Consider the following 14,607-nt stretch of genomic DNA (forward strand, 5'->3'; position numbering starts at 1 on the left):
TTTGGCATGCTAATAACTGGAGAGAGAAAAGATACACCAAAGGACCTACCAGATGTCCTCGCTGCCTTGCAAATTATGGACATAGACATCCCAGACTGGTCTATTGCTACAGATGTCCTCATACCATCAGAGGTCTCACCCCCCACCACATGGGAAACTGTCCTTTCCAGCAAATCCCAGAAGAAGAAGAGAAGACAAGGGAAGATGACTCCAAGACGTCTTATTGCAGATGATGATTGAAGCTACCCAGGATAGCTGTCTTGACCTTTTTCTCCTTTAAGGGGTATTATTGCGATAACTGGACCTTCTCCTCCCTCACTTGCAATGGGGATAGACATCAGGTCTTAATGGTCTTGATCTGCAGCACAAGATCCTTCCTTCCCCTTTTCCTGTCCTTCTCCTCCTCCTCCTCCCATCCCTCCCATTTACCCTTTCTCCATACCTCCCCTACTACCACAGCCTAACTTAATAAATTGTCTTATTCATTTGCATAAGTTGTAGGTTGGACACTCCTGCTGCACATCCAGATCATCCCCTTGGGCCACCTGGAAGGGCCCACCTTTCTTGTAATACTGTTACTCTTTAGATTAATAGTTGTTAGTATAAATAATACATAACACCACCTGTGCCGTACATGATATGTACTGAAAAGTTTTGATTTATAATATCTTACACCACTTTGTTTTTAGGTCTCTTTTTCTGACCTATAAAAAATCCTATGTTCCCACACATTCTCACATAGGAGATATGTCCTTCTGGGAATGGTTGCTAAATTCACTGTTATTGGCTAATCCTTATATTGTTTTTTTTACTTATTTAGACTGGTTTTATCCTATCCTCCTTCCTCACCTACTCCTTTACCCAAAGTACCATCGTATGATCTCAGACGACGAGACTATCTATCTAGAACACGCTGGAGCACCTCACCAGTGAGTAATATAATAGCACACGACCTCATACCCACATCTCTTCATGGCAGAACTTAAGGTAACTATAATGTTAGAGGCTTTAAGTCTCCTGTGAAGAGAAGTCAAATCATTAATCAACTAAATAAGGAGAAGACCAACATAATATTCCTACAAGAAACCCAGTTTAAACATAACAAAACACCAGAGCTATCTAGGACCAAAATACTACCTCTGGTTCCACAACTCTTCGTCAGCCTCTAATAAATCTGGAACCAGCATATGGATCCACAGAAATACGGACTTCCTACATATACATACTATGTCAGAAGAGGAAGGGAGATATTTAATGGTTAAAGGAAGAATTAACACTCAATTATATACTTTAGTCAATATTTATGCCCCCAACATAGCACAAAAAAAATGGTTTGATAAATTCTGGCTAGAGTTTAAATCCTTCCGAGAAGAGTTAGTCATAGTAGCAGGAGACCTCAACATGACCCTTAACTCACGAGTAGATTCCTCAACAGGTAAATCAGCAATCCCAAATAGATCCTTGACGTCCATAAAAAGATCCCTACACAAAAGCTCCCTGGTAGATGTGTGGAGAGCACTCAACCCAAAAGAAAGACTTTACTCATTTCTCAGCCCCACACAAATCTTACCAAAGATTAGAATACATCTTCCTCCCCACTAACATCCTACATCTCTGTGCAGAAATTAAAAATGGTCCCTAAGTAATGTTTCATTCAGATCATGCATCAGTGTTCCTCACTTTCAAACCCCCTAACTCTTCACCTAAGTACTTTAACTGGCGTCTGAATGAAACATTACTTAGCTCCACAGATAGCCATAAATAAAAAACTAAAAGATTATTTCATAGTCAATAATCAAGCAGAGACATCCCCACAATTTGTGTGGGAAGCACACAAAGCAGTAGTCAGGGGAGAGTTTCTCTCTTGTATCCAACTTAAACAAAGAAAGGCAAAAAAAGACAAATGAACTACTCTCCAAGATCTCTAAGCTAGAGTGCTCCCACAAACGTCTTAAGAAAAGGGACATCTTAGACAATCTCAATACAGCTAGAGAGGAGTTAAAGACTCATCTCAATGCCCAATCAGCAAAACTATATCTAGCATTGAAACAAAAATTCTTTGCTCATGGCAACAGATCCTCCAAATTCATGCTAGCGTTATTACGCCAACAAAAGCGTAAATCGACGATCATGACTATTAAGACGTGTGGAGAACAACTACATAGAGATGACACTTCCATTGCTCAGGCTTTCCATGACTTCTACTCAGAACTTTACAATATTAACGCAGCAGAGACGGACGAGACTAAACAGGAACAGAACAAACTTACTTCTGATTTCCTGAGAAAACAAAAACTACCGACTATTAACGCAGATCAAAAACTCAGATTATGCGCACCAATATCTGATAAAGAGGTCATGGATACCATGAAAACAATCGCCAAAGGGAAGTCCCCAGGCCCGGACGGCCTCCCAGCCATATATTACACGACTTTCAAAGATATACTTGTCCCTCATATGGTCCAAGTCTATAATGCAGCATTGGAAGGAACACCTTTTCCCCCCCAAACAATGAGTGCCCATATTATGCTGATCCCCAAACCCCAAAAAGACCAAACACTCTGCTCTAGTTACAGACCCATTTCTTTATTGAATCTAGATCTTAAAATCTATGCTAGAATTCTCTCAGCCAGAATAACCCTTGCTTTAAGACTTAATTTATCCACACCAATCAGGTTTTGTCCTAGGCAGAGAAAGAAAAGATGGTATGTACAAAATTATTCATGCTATCACTCTTGCCAAATGTAGTAAAACCCCTATTGTACTTCTCGGGACAGATGCTGAGAAAGAGTTTGATAGAGTGGCTTGGCCCTTTATCACTAGTACCCTGCAAAAATTTGAATTCCCAAATACATTCATTAAAGCAATCTTTTTAATGTACGCTTCTCCATTCGCCTATATAAAAGTGAATGACACTCTGTCCCGAGCGGTACATATCAACAATGGAACTAGGCAAGGCTGCCCATTATCCCCTCTACAATCTATAAGGCAAAATCCCGGAATTAAAGTTCTAAGCTGTTGTGACTTGGAGATAAAACAAGCTGCATATGCAGATGACCTTTTGATGGTTGTCTCAAATCCCAAACAAGCCTTTCCGCATATAATTGATACCTTAGACAGGTTTGGGGAAATATCCAATTTTAAAATTAATATCTCGAAGTCACAAGCGATGGGCATACTTTATTCCCATAAAGCTCTCAAATACCTAGAGAAAGGCTCCCCCTTTCAATGGACCAAAAGTTCCCTGAAATTTTTGGGAGTTAATATCCCCCCTGAGCTCAACAAGTTATATAACTTAAACTTCATTCCACTTCTAAATTCCCTACCAGACATGCTGAGTTCTTGGAAACCCACCTTTATATCATGGCTGGGATGCAAAAATATGTTCAACACCCTAAGCCTACCTAAACTTACCTACCTCATACAGGTGCTCCCAATCAAACTCCCAAAACATTTCCTAAAAACTTTCAGGAAAATATGCTCCAATTACATCTGGGGCAATATAAAACCAAGGATCTCCCATAAAATTCTTCAACTACCTATAACCAAAGGAGGGATAGGCCTTCCTTCTTTAGATAGATTTATCACAGCTGTCCACCTTTAGTAGAATTATTGATTGGGTGAGACACCCAAAACACAAAATTTGGATCACACTGGAAAAATAAATAACCAGATATCCACTAAAAGTCTAGTCTTTACAAATCCACAAAATACTCCCACTATAAATAAAGATAACATCCTAGTCCATTCTACATTATCCACCTGGAAATCAAAGTCCCTGAGAGACGTTTGTTCAAAATTTCCCTCACGCTTACTAAACCTTAGTGACTGCCTTATCACAATCGGCGAAGGCTATATAATCTTACCAACACAAATACGTAATGGCAATTTAGCTCCAGCAGACCTTTTAGACTCAGATGGGGGCATATTAGACTTACAAACTATGAGGGAAAGATTCGGAACATCTCAACTCAATAGTCTTCATCATAACATTATATCAAAATCCCTAAAACCAGCTATGCCCCCAGATTTCCAGATAAGGGAACCCTCATGGTTTGAAAAACTAATATCTCAGTCACAGACACCTAAAAAACGTATACACACTAAATGTAAGAATCTACTTCAAAATGAAACCCCGAGCTCCTTATACTTTTTGGGAGAATGGGAAAGAGATTTAAACATCAAATTCACAAGTGAGGATATCAAAACTATATTGTTCACCAAAATTATCCTCAAGATGCTCCAACATTCAAGAAAACACTTATAAAGTAATATCCAGGTGGTACCTTACATCTGTCAGATTAAGCCAGATTTATAGTACCACATCGGATTTGTGTTGGAGATGCCTCAAAAGAGAGGGGCACCTTCCTGCATATCTGGTGGACATGCCCACTTGTACAAACATTTTGGACCCAGGTTTTTGACAATATCAACTACATCCTAAATAAAAAAGAACATATGAGGTTCACCAGTTGTCCAGAGGTTGCCCTGCTAAACATTATACCAAATTCACTGAACCTATCTGAAAAGAGTCTTTTAAGAACTCTTATAGCGGCAGCTAGGCTTCTCATAGCCTCAAACTGGAAAACGCAAGGTCCTCTGTCTGGCACACAATGGCTAAATTGAGTTACCTCTATTTCCAGACTGGAAGAGCTATCCCATTGGGAATTGAGATCACATCATAAATATAAGAAAATCTGGTCCCCGTGGATCAACTGGAGATCCTCAAAACCGAAGGCATGAGCTGTTCTTTCATCTCCTACTCCAGAATTTCATACACATCCGCTATCTCTGAACTGGAACCAGTTTCCACATATATTCATAACTCACAACTCACCTTATCTTTATTATGATGGGTACTGTTTTAGCCTTCTTTTTTTTTAAATCAAGGTCACCTTTAGCATTAGGCATCAAATTAGTCACATGTATTGCGAAAACAGGCCTTCATGGTAATAGAATACTGTATATCTCCACGTGGTTTAATGTACTCAGAGGTCATCCTCATTTTCCATAATTCCTGCTACTGTCTGAGTCTTCTCCAATTACAGGCACCATTTGTCTTTGAGAAACTCTATACATGGTATACAATACACAGGAGTAGTAATACATGAAAAGAATAATAATAATTTCTATTATATTTCCAACAATTGCAAGTAAAATATGAACATTGTTACAAACAATAAGCTGCATATGATGCATTTAACATGCTTGATTTACCTTCAGCTACTGATAGAGATTAAGGTTGTCTGGTATCCCTGTGTTTAATGAATAATGATGACATAAACCAATTGTTAGGCCATAATTCCTGTCTCTGAAATATGGATTGGTCAGTAAAGGTCTGAAAAGAGAAAGTACATGCACACTAAATTATTCATAAAGGCAAAATCAGACACCTCAAAATTCCATTTCTCAAATGTATAACGTTTAATAAGGCTACTTATATAAAAAAAACCTCAGTCATCCTTCAATGTCTCCTACACGGTATTCCAACAACAAGATATCCTTGATGTCACCAAAATACTATTTTTCCAGTAGACGGTAAAGAGTCAAGGAAGTATGATCACTCACTATGATGCAGTGTTACTTTTTGCCTTTGGATTTACATTTATATTACTCATATGTAAGAACTTCTAAAAAAAACGTGGTTGGATGTTGGTAGATTGTTTTTCATTTTAAATAATTTGTGGTTTTATTATATCACTTAGATTACCAATCAACCTGTCCTGAATACCCCATCATTCTTACTTGGCAACCACATGGATGACAAAACTCATGCAACATGATGACAAAATTTTCAGCTTTTGAAGGGCCCTTTACACAGGCCAAGAATTGTCCAGATAATCGCTAACAAGCATTCATAGGAATGCTTGTTAGAGATTATCTGGTGGTGTAAGACCTCTTTCACACGGGCGTTGCGGATTGGGGCCGGGTGCGTTCAGGGAAAATGGTGCGATTCTGACACTAAAACAAGTAATTTTTCACTGCAATTGCGTTCCATGTTTGCGTTTTTTCCGCGCTGGTGCAAAACATTGCAATGCGTTTTGCACGCGCGTAAGAAAAATCGGCATGTTTGGTACCCAGACCCGAACCTGGACTTCTTCACAGAAGTTTGGGTTTGGGTTAGGTGTTGTGTAGATTTTATTATTTTCCCTTATAACATGGTTATAAGGGAAAATAATAGCATTCTTAATACAGAATGCATAGTACAATAGGGCTAGAGGGGTTAAAAAAAATTATCTTTTACCATGGTGATGGATCATGTGACTGACCATGTGATGAGCGCAGTGACGTCATCAAAGGTCCTATTCCTGTGCACAGCAAAGAAGAAGACAGAAGAGATGCCGGCTGTGCGATCAAGTGGATTAAGGTGAGTTATATTATTATTAGTATTTTTTTTAACCCCTCCAGCCCTATTGTACTATGCATTCTGTATTAAGAATGCTATTATTTTCCCTTATAACCATGTTATAAGGGAAAATAATAATGATCGGGTCCCCATCACGATCGTCTCCTAGCAACTTGCATGCGGATGCTTGCGATTTTCACGCAGCCCCGTTCACTTCTACGGAGCCTGTGTTGCGTGAAAAACGCAGAATATAGAACATGCTGTGATTTTCACACAACGCACAAGTGATGCGTGAAAATCCCAGCTCGTGTGCACAGCCCCATAGAAATGAATGGGTCCGGATCCAGTGCGGGTGCAATGCATTCACGTCACGCATTGCACCCGCGTGGAAAACTCGCTTGTGTGAAAGGGGCCTAAAGGTGCTTCCAATTACCCGATGAATGAGCAAAACACACATTCATCGGGTAATATGCTCGTTTGCGAGGACACCTAAATCATTGTTTTCTGCCAGCAGATCATGTGGTCCAAACATGTCCTGCTGCCAGCAATCAATGATTCTGTATGGGGACAATCGATGGCATTAGCAATCGCTCCTCCCCATACTGTGGAGGAGATCAATGCATGTAAATGCAGCGGTCTCCTTAACTTCTCAGCAGCCCTATATTGTCCCGTGTAAGAAAGGTGGGTAAAGACTGTAAAAAGTCCATTGGAGCAAGATGTGGCTAGTTTATTGGTTCTATCACTATTGATGATGATAAGGCAAATGGAATGGCCGATTTTAATAAAATTAGAATATAAACTATATATACATTAGATCATCAGGAACAAGGAAGAAATTACCTGAAATAAAGTTAGGATCTACATTAAATTACAATACTAGTATGCCTGGTATAATATCTTATATTTCTTAGGTTGGGTTCACAGCACATTATAAGCCTTCCGTAAGAGGTATACACCAGGAGGATTCCTTAGGAGACCTCAGAGGGCCAAATGGAGCAATGCAGACCCAATTATTTTTTTTTTTACTAATTCAGCAAATCAGACACAAAAAAAAATTCAAGATATTTACTGATCTCCAGTCCAAAGCAAGCTAGGGTCAGAGCTGTAGAACCAAAAGTCTCAGTAATCCTAAAAGTAAGTCAATAAATAGGTAACAGAGAAATCCAAAAGTCAACAACAACAAGGTAGCCAGGAAACAGCTGGGCTCAACAGAGAGAAAGTAAAGTGGTTGTACCATCTCAGACATTTGGGGCATATCACTTGGGTATGCCCCAATGTCTGACAGGTGTGGGTCCTACCTCTGGAACCTATACTTAGAATAGAGCCGGCAAAGTCCTGGAGGGCGCACTGCGAATGCGCGGGCACCCTCCATTCATTCCTTTCAGAGCGCTGAAAATAGCTGAGCTGGCTTGGCTATTTCCAGTAGAAGGGAATGGAGTGGTGGCTGAGCTGGCATGGTGCATTAATATCAATGGGACTGCCGAAAATTGCCAAGCAGCATGCTCCATTCTAAGTAGAGCTTCCAGAGATGGGACCCCCATTATTCAGACATTGAGGACATATCCTAGCCATATGCCCACAATTTCTGAGATGGTACAACCCATTTTACACAAAACCCATATTAAAGCAAAGTCTGCAAACAAGGATGATGTCATTGTGAGACAGTGACAGGTCTCACGCAAGTTAGAGGCAAGGAAGGGGTGGATAGTGTGGTCCACGCCCCTATTCCACCACAGGTGAGACCAGCTGGAGGTACTCAGCCTGGCATAAAGCACCTCCCAGAGTGTCAGCAAGGGGGGAGTGTGTTACCTGTGGATAAAGGCCTGGAGGCTCTGTCAGTGTGCTCTCAGCTGGGCAAGGCTGAGGAACCACAATGCTGGGAGATAGCCTGGAGTTGGGTGACGAAGCTACGCCTGGGAGGGTTGCAGGGCTATAGTCAAGCGGACTACTAAGCCCCAGTCCCCCACAATAAACACTGAACTGGAGACAGTGTGCGTACTGGACTCTGTACAGCCAGGAGGCCGTGGGACATTGGCTGACAAAGCCGCATGGGTTCACAGGGTGTGAACTGTGACTTAGGTGAGTCAGGAACTTCATGTTTAGTTAGAGCCCAGCCGGGCAGGTGTTTATTTTGTATTATTTATGTTTGGTTTGCTGAGGCACAATAAATGCACTGTTTGGACCTTAAACCTGGTGTCCTGAAGACTATTCTTGTGAGAATGACCCCCGTAGAAGAGCTAACCCCCCACATCATCTTCCAGCACCAGCTGCCTTGGCTGAGAGCCGCAGTGCAGAAGAACACCAGTTGGAGCCATACTATGTTAGAAAACAAACGAAAATTTTATAATTTTTCACTGCATAATTTTTAAACAAGTATATGGTAATGATTATTCATTATTTTATCTATACAATAAATATGAATAGAGATGATACCTTTATTTGCTCCTTTATAATTTCTTGATTGATTTAAATATAAGCCCAATAAAAAGTCCTCTCACCATATGGCCTAGGGAAAGGTTATATAAGTGTATAGGTGTTGCCCCCAAATGCATAATGATATGTTAACACAGCAAACTACACATTAACAAAATCTTATGTGTATTTGCCAAGGAGTCGTGGCAGAATTCCGAGACTGGTTCTTGGCTTTCTACCAGACACTTGTAGTGTATAATGCGAAATCTATTTTCTCATGGCACCGTTTTATAAACTGTGTGGAAAAATTGCACCGTGTAAACTAAAGCATATATTTCCCACTGAAAATAATGGGAGGTCAATAGAGTTGAGTGGACACCTGTATGTTCGGGTTCGGCCGAACTTGAAAAAAAAATTCGGGTTCGGGACCCGAACTTGACCCGAACTTGACCCCGAATTTTTGAGCACTAAAATGGCTGTAAAAATGTCATGGAAAGAGCTAGAGGGCTGCAAAAGGCAGCAAAATGTGCTTAATGCTCTGCAAACCAATGTGGATAGGGAAATGAATAAAAAAAACATAAAAGACCTTAAAAAAATAGAAATTAGAAATGATGTAGAAGGAAGAGGTTAAGGAGGCGGTGAATGGGTGGATGTGGCGGTCTAGGTGGAAGCGGCGGCGAAGGAGGAATAGGTAGCCAACACAGATGTGTGTTATTTTGCATTTTTACATAGGGGTATCCCCCAAAATATTGGGACATATAAAAATAAAAAAAAGGAATAAGTGCACTTGAGTACAAGGATGGATGGTTGAGGCTGTTAGAACTGTCTATTCTGCACAAGGTACAGACAAGTCCTGAGGGATCCAAGCCTGGTTCATTTTAATGAACGTGAGCTTGTCCACATTGGCTGTGGACAGGCGGCTGCGTCTGTCTGTAATGACGCCTCCTGCCGTACTAAATACACGTTCAGAGAGTACACTGGCTGCAGGGCAGGCCAGCAACTCCAAGGCATACAGGGCAAGCTCTGGCCATGTGGACAATTTGGAGACCCAGAAGTTGAATGGGGCAGAACCATCAGTCAGTACATGTAGGCGTGTGCACAGGTACTGTTCCACCATGTTGTTCAAATGCTGCCTCCTGCTAACACGCTCCATATCAGCAGTTGGGGCCGGTTGTTGCGGCGAGGTGACAAAGCTTTTCCACATTTCGGCCATGCTAACTCTGCCTTCTGAGGTGCTGGCGCTGACACAGCTGCGTTGGCGACCTATTCCTCCTCCCCTGCCTCCGCCTTGTGCTTCCACTTGTCCCCCGGCGTCAGTCGGGAATGCTCTCAGAAGCGCGTCTACCAGCGCGCGCCTGTAGTCGCACATCTTCCGATCACGCTCCAGTGAGGGAATTAAGGACGGCACATTGTCTTTGTAACGGGGATCCAGCAAAGTGGCCAACCAGTAGTCAGCACACGTTAAAATGTGGGCAACTCTGCTGTCATTGCGCAGGCACTGCAGCATGTAGTCGCTCATGTGTGCCAGGCTGCCCAGAGGTAAGGACAAGCTGTCCTCTGTGGGAGGCGTATCGTCTGCGTCCTCCGTATCCCCCCAGCCACGCACCAGTGATGGGCCTGAGCTGTGTTGGATGCCACCCCGCTGTGAACATGCTTCATCCCCATCCTCCTCCACCTCCTCATCCTCCTCCTCCTCCTCGTCCTCCAGTAGTGGGCCCTGGCTGGCCAAATTTGTACCTGGCCTCTTCTGTTGCAAAAATCCTCTTTCTGAGCCACATCTAAAAGACTGGCCTGAAAGTGTTAGAGATGACCCCTGTTCCTCCTCTTCCTCGTCCTGGGCCACATCCTCTTCCATCATCGCCCTAAGTGTTTTCTCAAGGAGACATAAAAGTGGTATTGTAACGCTGATAACGGCGTCATCGCCACTGGCCATGTTGGTGGAGTACTCGAAACAGCACAACAGGGCACACAGGTCTCGCATGGAGGCCCAGTCATTGGTGGTGAAGTGGTGCTGTTCCGCAGTGCGACTTACCCGTGCGTGCTGCAGCTGAAACTCCACTATGGCCTGCTGCTGCTCGCACAGCATGTGCAAGGTGGAGTTCCACCTGGTGGGCACGTCGCATATGAGGCGGTGAGTGGGAAGGCCGAAGTTACGCTGTAGAGCAGAGAGCCGAGCGGCGGCAGGATGTGAACGCCGGAAGCGCGCACAGACGGCCCACACTTTACGCAGCAGCTCTGACATGTCGGGGTAGTTGTGAATAAATTTTTGCACCACCAAATTCAGCACATGCGCCAGGCAAGGGATGTGCGTTAAACCGGCTAGTCCCAGAGCTGTAACGAGATTTCGCCCATTATCGCACACCACAAGGCCGGGCTTGAGGCTCACCGGCAGCAACCACTCGTCAGTCTGTTGTTCTATACCCCGCCACAACTCCTGCGCGATGTGGGGCCTGTCCCCCAAACACATCAGTTTCAGAATGGCCTGCTGACGTTTACCCCTGGCTCTGCTGAAGTTGGTGGTGAAGGTCTGACGCTGACCGGATGAGGAGGTGGTAGAAGAGGAGGAGGAAGCCGAGTAGGAAGAGGAGGCAACAGGAGGCAAAGAATGATTCCCTGCAATCCTTGGCGGCGGAAGGAAGTGTTCCAAACAGCTCTCCGCCTGGGGCCCAGCCGCCACTACATTTACCCAGTGTGCAGTTAGGGAGATATAGCGTCCCTGACCGTGATTACTGGTCCAAGTATCTGTGGTTAGGTGGACCTTGCCACAGATGGCGTTGCGCTGTGCACACTTGATTTTATCCGATACTTGGTTGTGCAGGGAGGGCACGGCTCTCCTGGAGAAGTAGTGACGGCTGGGAACGACGTACTGTGGGACAGCAAGCGACATGAGCTGTTTGAAGCTGTCCGTCTCCACCAGCCTGAATGACAGCATTTCAAAGGCCAGTAGTTTAGAAATGCTGGCATTCAGGGCCATGGATCGAGGGTGGCTAGGTGGGAATTTACGCTTTCTCTCAAAGGTTTGTGAGATGGAGAGCTGAACGCTTCCGTGTGACATGGAGGAGCTGCATGGTGACGGAGGTGGTGTTGTTGGTGGCACATCCTCTGTTTGCTGGGCGGCAGGTGCCAACGTTCCTCCAGAGGCGGAGGAAGAGGCCGAGGCAGCAGCAGAAGAGGGAGCAGGAGGGGCCTGAGCATTTTCTTGGTTTTGAAGGTGCTTACTCCACTGCAGCCCGTGTCTCGCATGTAGATGCTTGGTCATGCAGGTTGTGCTAAGGTTCAGAACGTTAATGTCTTGCTTCAGGCTCTGATGGCACAGCGTGCAAACCACTCGAGTCTTGTCGTCAGCACATTGTTTGAAGAAGTGCCATGCCAGGAAACTCCTTGAAGCTGCTTTGGTGTGCTCGGTCCCTGGTGACGGTGGCCAGTAGCAGGCAAACTGTTTTGGGCGACGGCTGCTCTGCTTTTGCACCCTGCTCCCGCTTTTGCTACGCTGTTGGCTCGGTCTCACCACTGCCTCTTCCTCCGAACTCTGAAAGTCAGTGGCACGACCTTCATTCCATGTGGGGTCTAGGACCTCATCATCCCCTGCAGAAAGACGCAGCAGTTGGCACCTGTGTTTCGTCATCATCAGAGACGTGCTGAGGTGGTATTCCCATGTCCTCATCAGGAAACATAAGTGGTTGTGCGTCAGTGCATTCTATGTCTTCCACCCCTGGGGAAGGGCTAGGTGGATGCCCTTGGGAACTCCTGCCAGCAGAGTCTTCAAACAGCATAAGAGACTGCTGCATGACTTGAGGCTCAGACAGGTTCCCCGATATGCACGGGAGTGATGTGACAGACTGATGGGCATGGGTTTCAGGCGCCACCTGTGCGCTTTCTGCAGAAGACTGGGTGGGAGATAATGTGAACGTGCTGGATCCACTGTCGGCCACCCAATTGACTAGCGCCTGTACTTGCTCAGGCCTTACCATCCTTAGAACGGCATTAGGCCCGACCAAATATCGCTGTAGATTCTGGCGGCTACTGGGACCTGAGGTAGTAGTTTCAGTAGGACGTGTAGCTGTGGCAGAACGGCCACGTCCTCTCTTTGCACCAGAGGCTCCACCAACACCACCACCACGACCGCGTCCCTTATTAGATGTTTGCCTCATAGTTAGCGTTCACAAAGCAAAGTAAAAAGTGGTTAAGGCCTCATGCACACGACCGTTGTGTGCATCCGTGGCCGTTGTGCCGTTTTTCTTTTTTTTTCGCGGACCCATTGACTTTCAATGGGTCCGTGGAAAAATCTGAAAATGCACCGTTTTGCAGCCGAGACCGTGATCCGTGTATCCTGTCCATCAAAAAAATATGACCTGTTCTATTTTTTTGATGGACAACGGTTCACGGACCCATTCAAGTCAATGGGTCAGTGAAAGAACACGGATGCACACAAGATTGGCATCCGTGTCCGTGATCCGTGGCCGTAGGTTACTTTCATATAGACGGATCCGAAGATCCGTCTGCATAAAAGCTTTTTCAGAGCTGAGTTTTCAATTCGTGAAAACTCAGATCCGACAGTATATTCTAACACAGAGGCGTTCTCATAGTGATGGGGACGCTTCTAGTTAGAATATACTAAAAGAACTGTGTACAGGACTGCCCCCTGCTGCCTGGCAGCACCCGATCTCTTACAGGGGGCTGTGATCCCTACAATTAACCCCTCAGGTTCTGCACCTGAAGGGGTTAATTGTGCGTATCATAGCCCCCTGTAAGAGATCCGGGGCTGCCAGGCAGCAGGGGGCAGACCCCCCCTCCCAGTTTGAATATCATTGGTGGCACAGTGTGCGGCCTCCCCCGCCCCCCCCTCCCTCTATTGCATTAATAACATTGGTGGCAGTGTGCGGCCTCCCTTCTCCCCCCCCGATCATTGGTGGCAGCAGAGTTCCGATCGGAGCCCCAGCGATTAAACTGGGACTCCGATCGGAAGTCTATGCCAGCCTCAGTGCCTCATCACATCTCCTGCCACAGTGCGCCATGATTTACCAGCCACACTGCCTCAACACATTAGAAGCCATAATTCCCTCTCACTATGCCAGTCTCAATGCCACCTGGCAAGCACAGTGTCTCTTCACATTGCAAACCACAGTGTTTAATCACAGTGCCCGCTGACGACGCTAGCCACAGAGCACTATCATAAGTAGGGCCAGTTCACACCACTTATTCTCTCCCCCCCCCCCCCCCATCATTGGTGGCAGCGGAGTTCCGATTGGAGTCCCAGTTTAACCGCTGGGGCTCCGATCGGTAACCATGGCAACCGGAACACTACTGCAGTCCTGGTTGCCATGGTTACTTAGCAATAGTAGAAGCATCATACTTGCCTGCTGGCTGCTGCGATGTCTGTGTCCGGCCGGGAGCTCCTCCTACTGGTAAGTGACAGGTCTGTGCGGCGCGTTGCTGTCACTTACCAGTAGGAGGAGCTCCCGGCCGGACACAGACATTGCAGCAGCCAGCACGTAAGTATCATGCTTCTACTATTGCTAAGTAACCATGGCAACAAGGACTGCAGTAGCGTCCTGGGGTTGCCATGGTTACTGATCGGAGCCCCAGCGGTTAAACTGGGACTCCGATCGGAACTCCGCTGCCACCAATGATGGGGGGTGGGGGTGGGAAGAGAATAAGTGGTGTGAACTGGCCCTACTTATGATAGTGCTCTGTGGCTAGCGTAGTCAGCGGGCACTGGGATTAAACACTGTGGCTTGCAATGTGAAGAGACACTGTGGTTGCCAGGTGGCATTGAGACTGGCATAGTGAGAGGGAATTATGGCTTCTAATGTGTTGAGGCAGTGTGGCTGGCAAATCACGGCGCACTG

This window comes from Bufo bufo, chromosome 5, assembly GCF_905171765.1.
Source record: "Bufo bufo chromosome 5, aBufBuf1.1, whole genome shotgun sequence".
Lineage (NCBI taxonomy): Eukaryota > Metazoa > Chordata > Amphibia > Anura > Bufonidae > Bufo > Bufo bufo.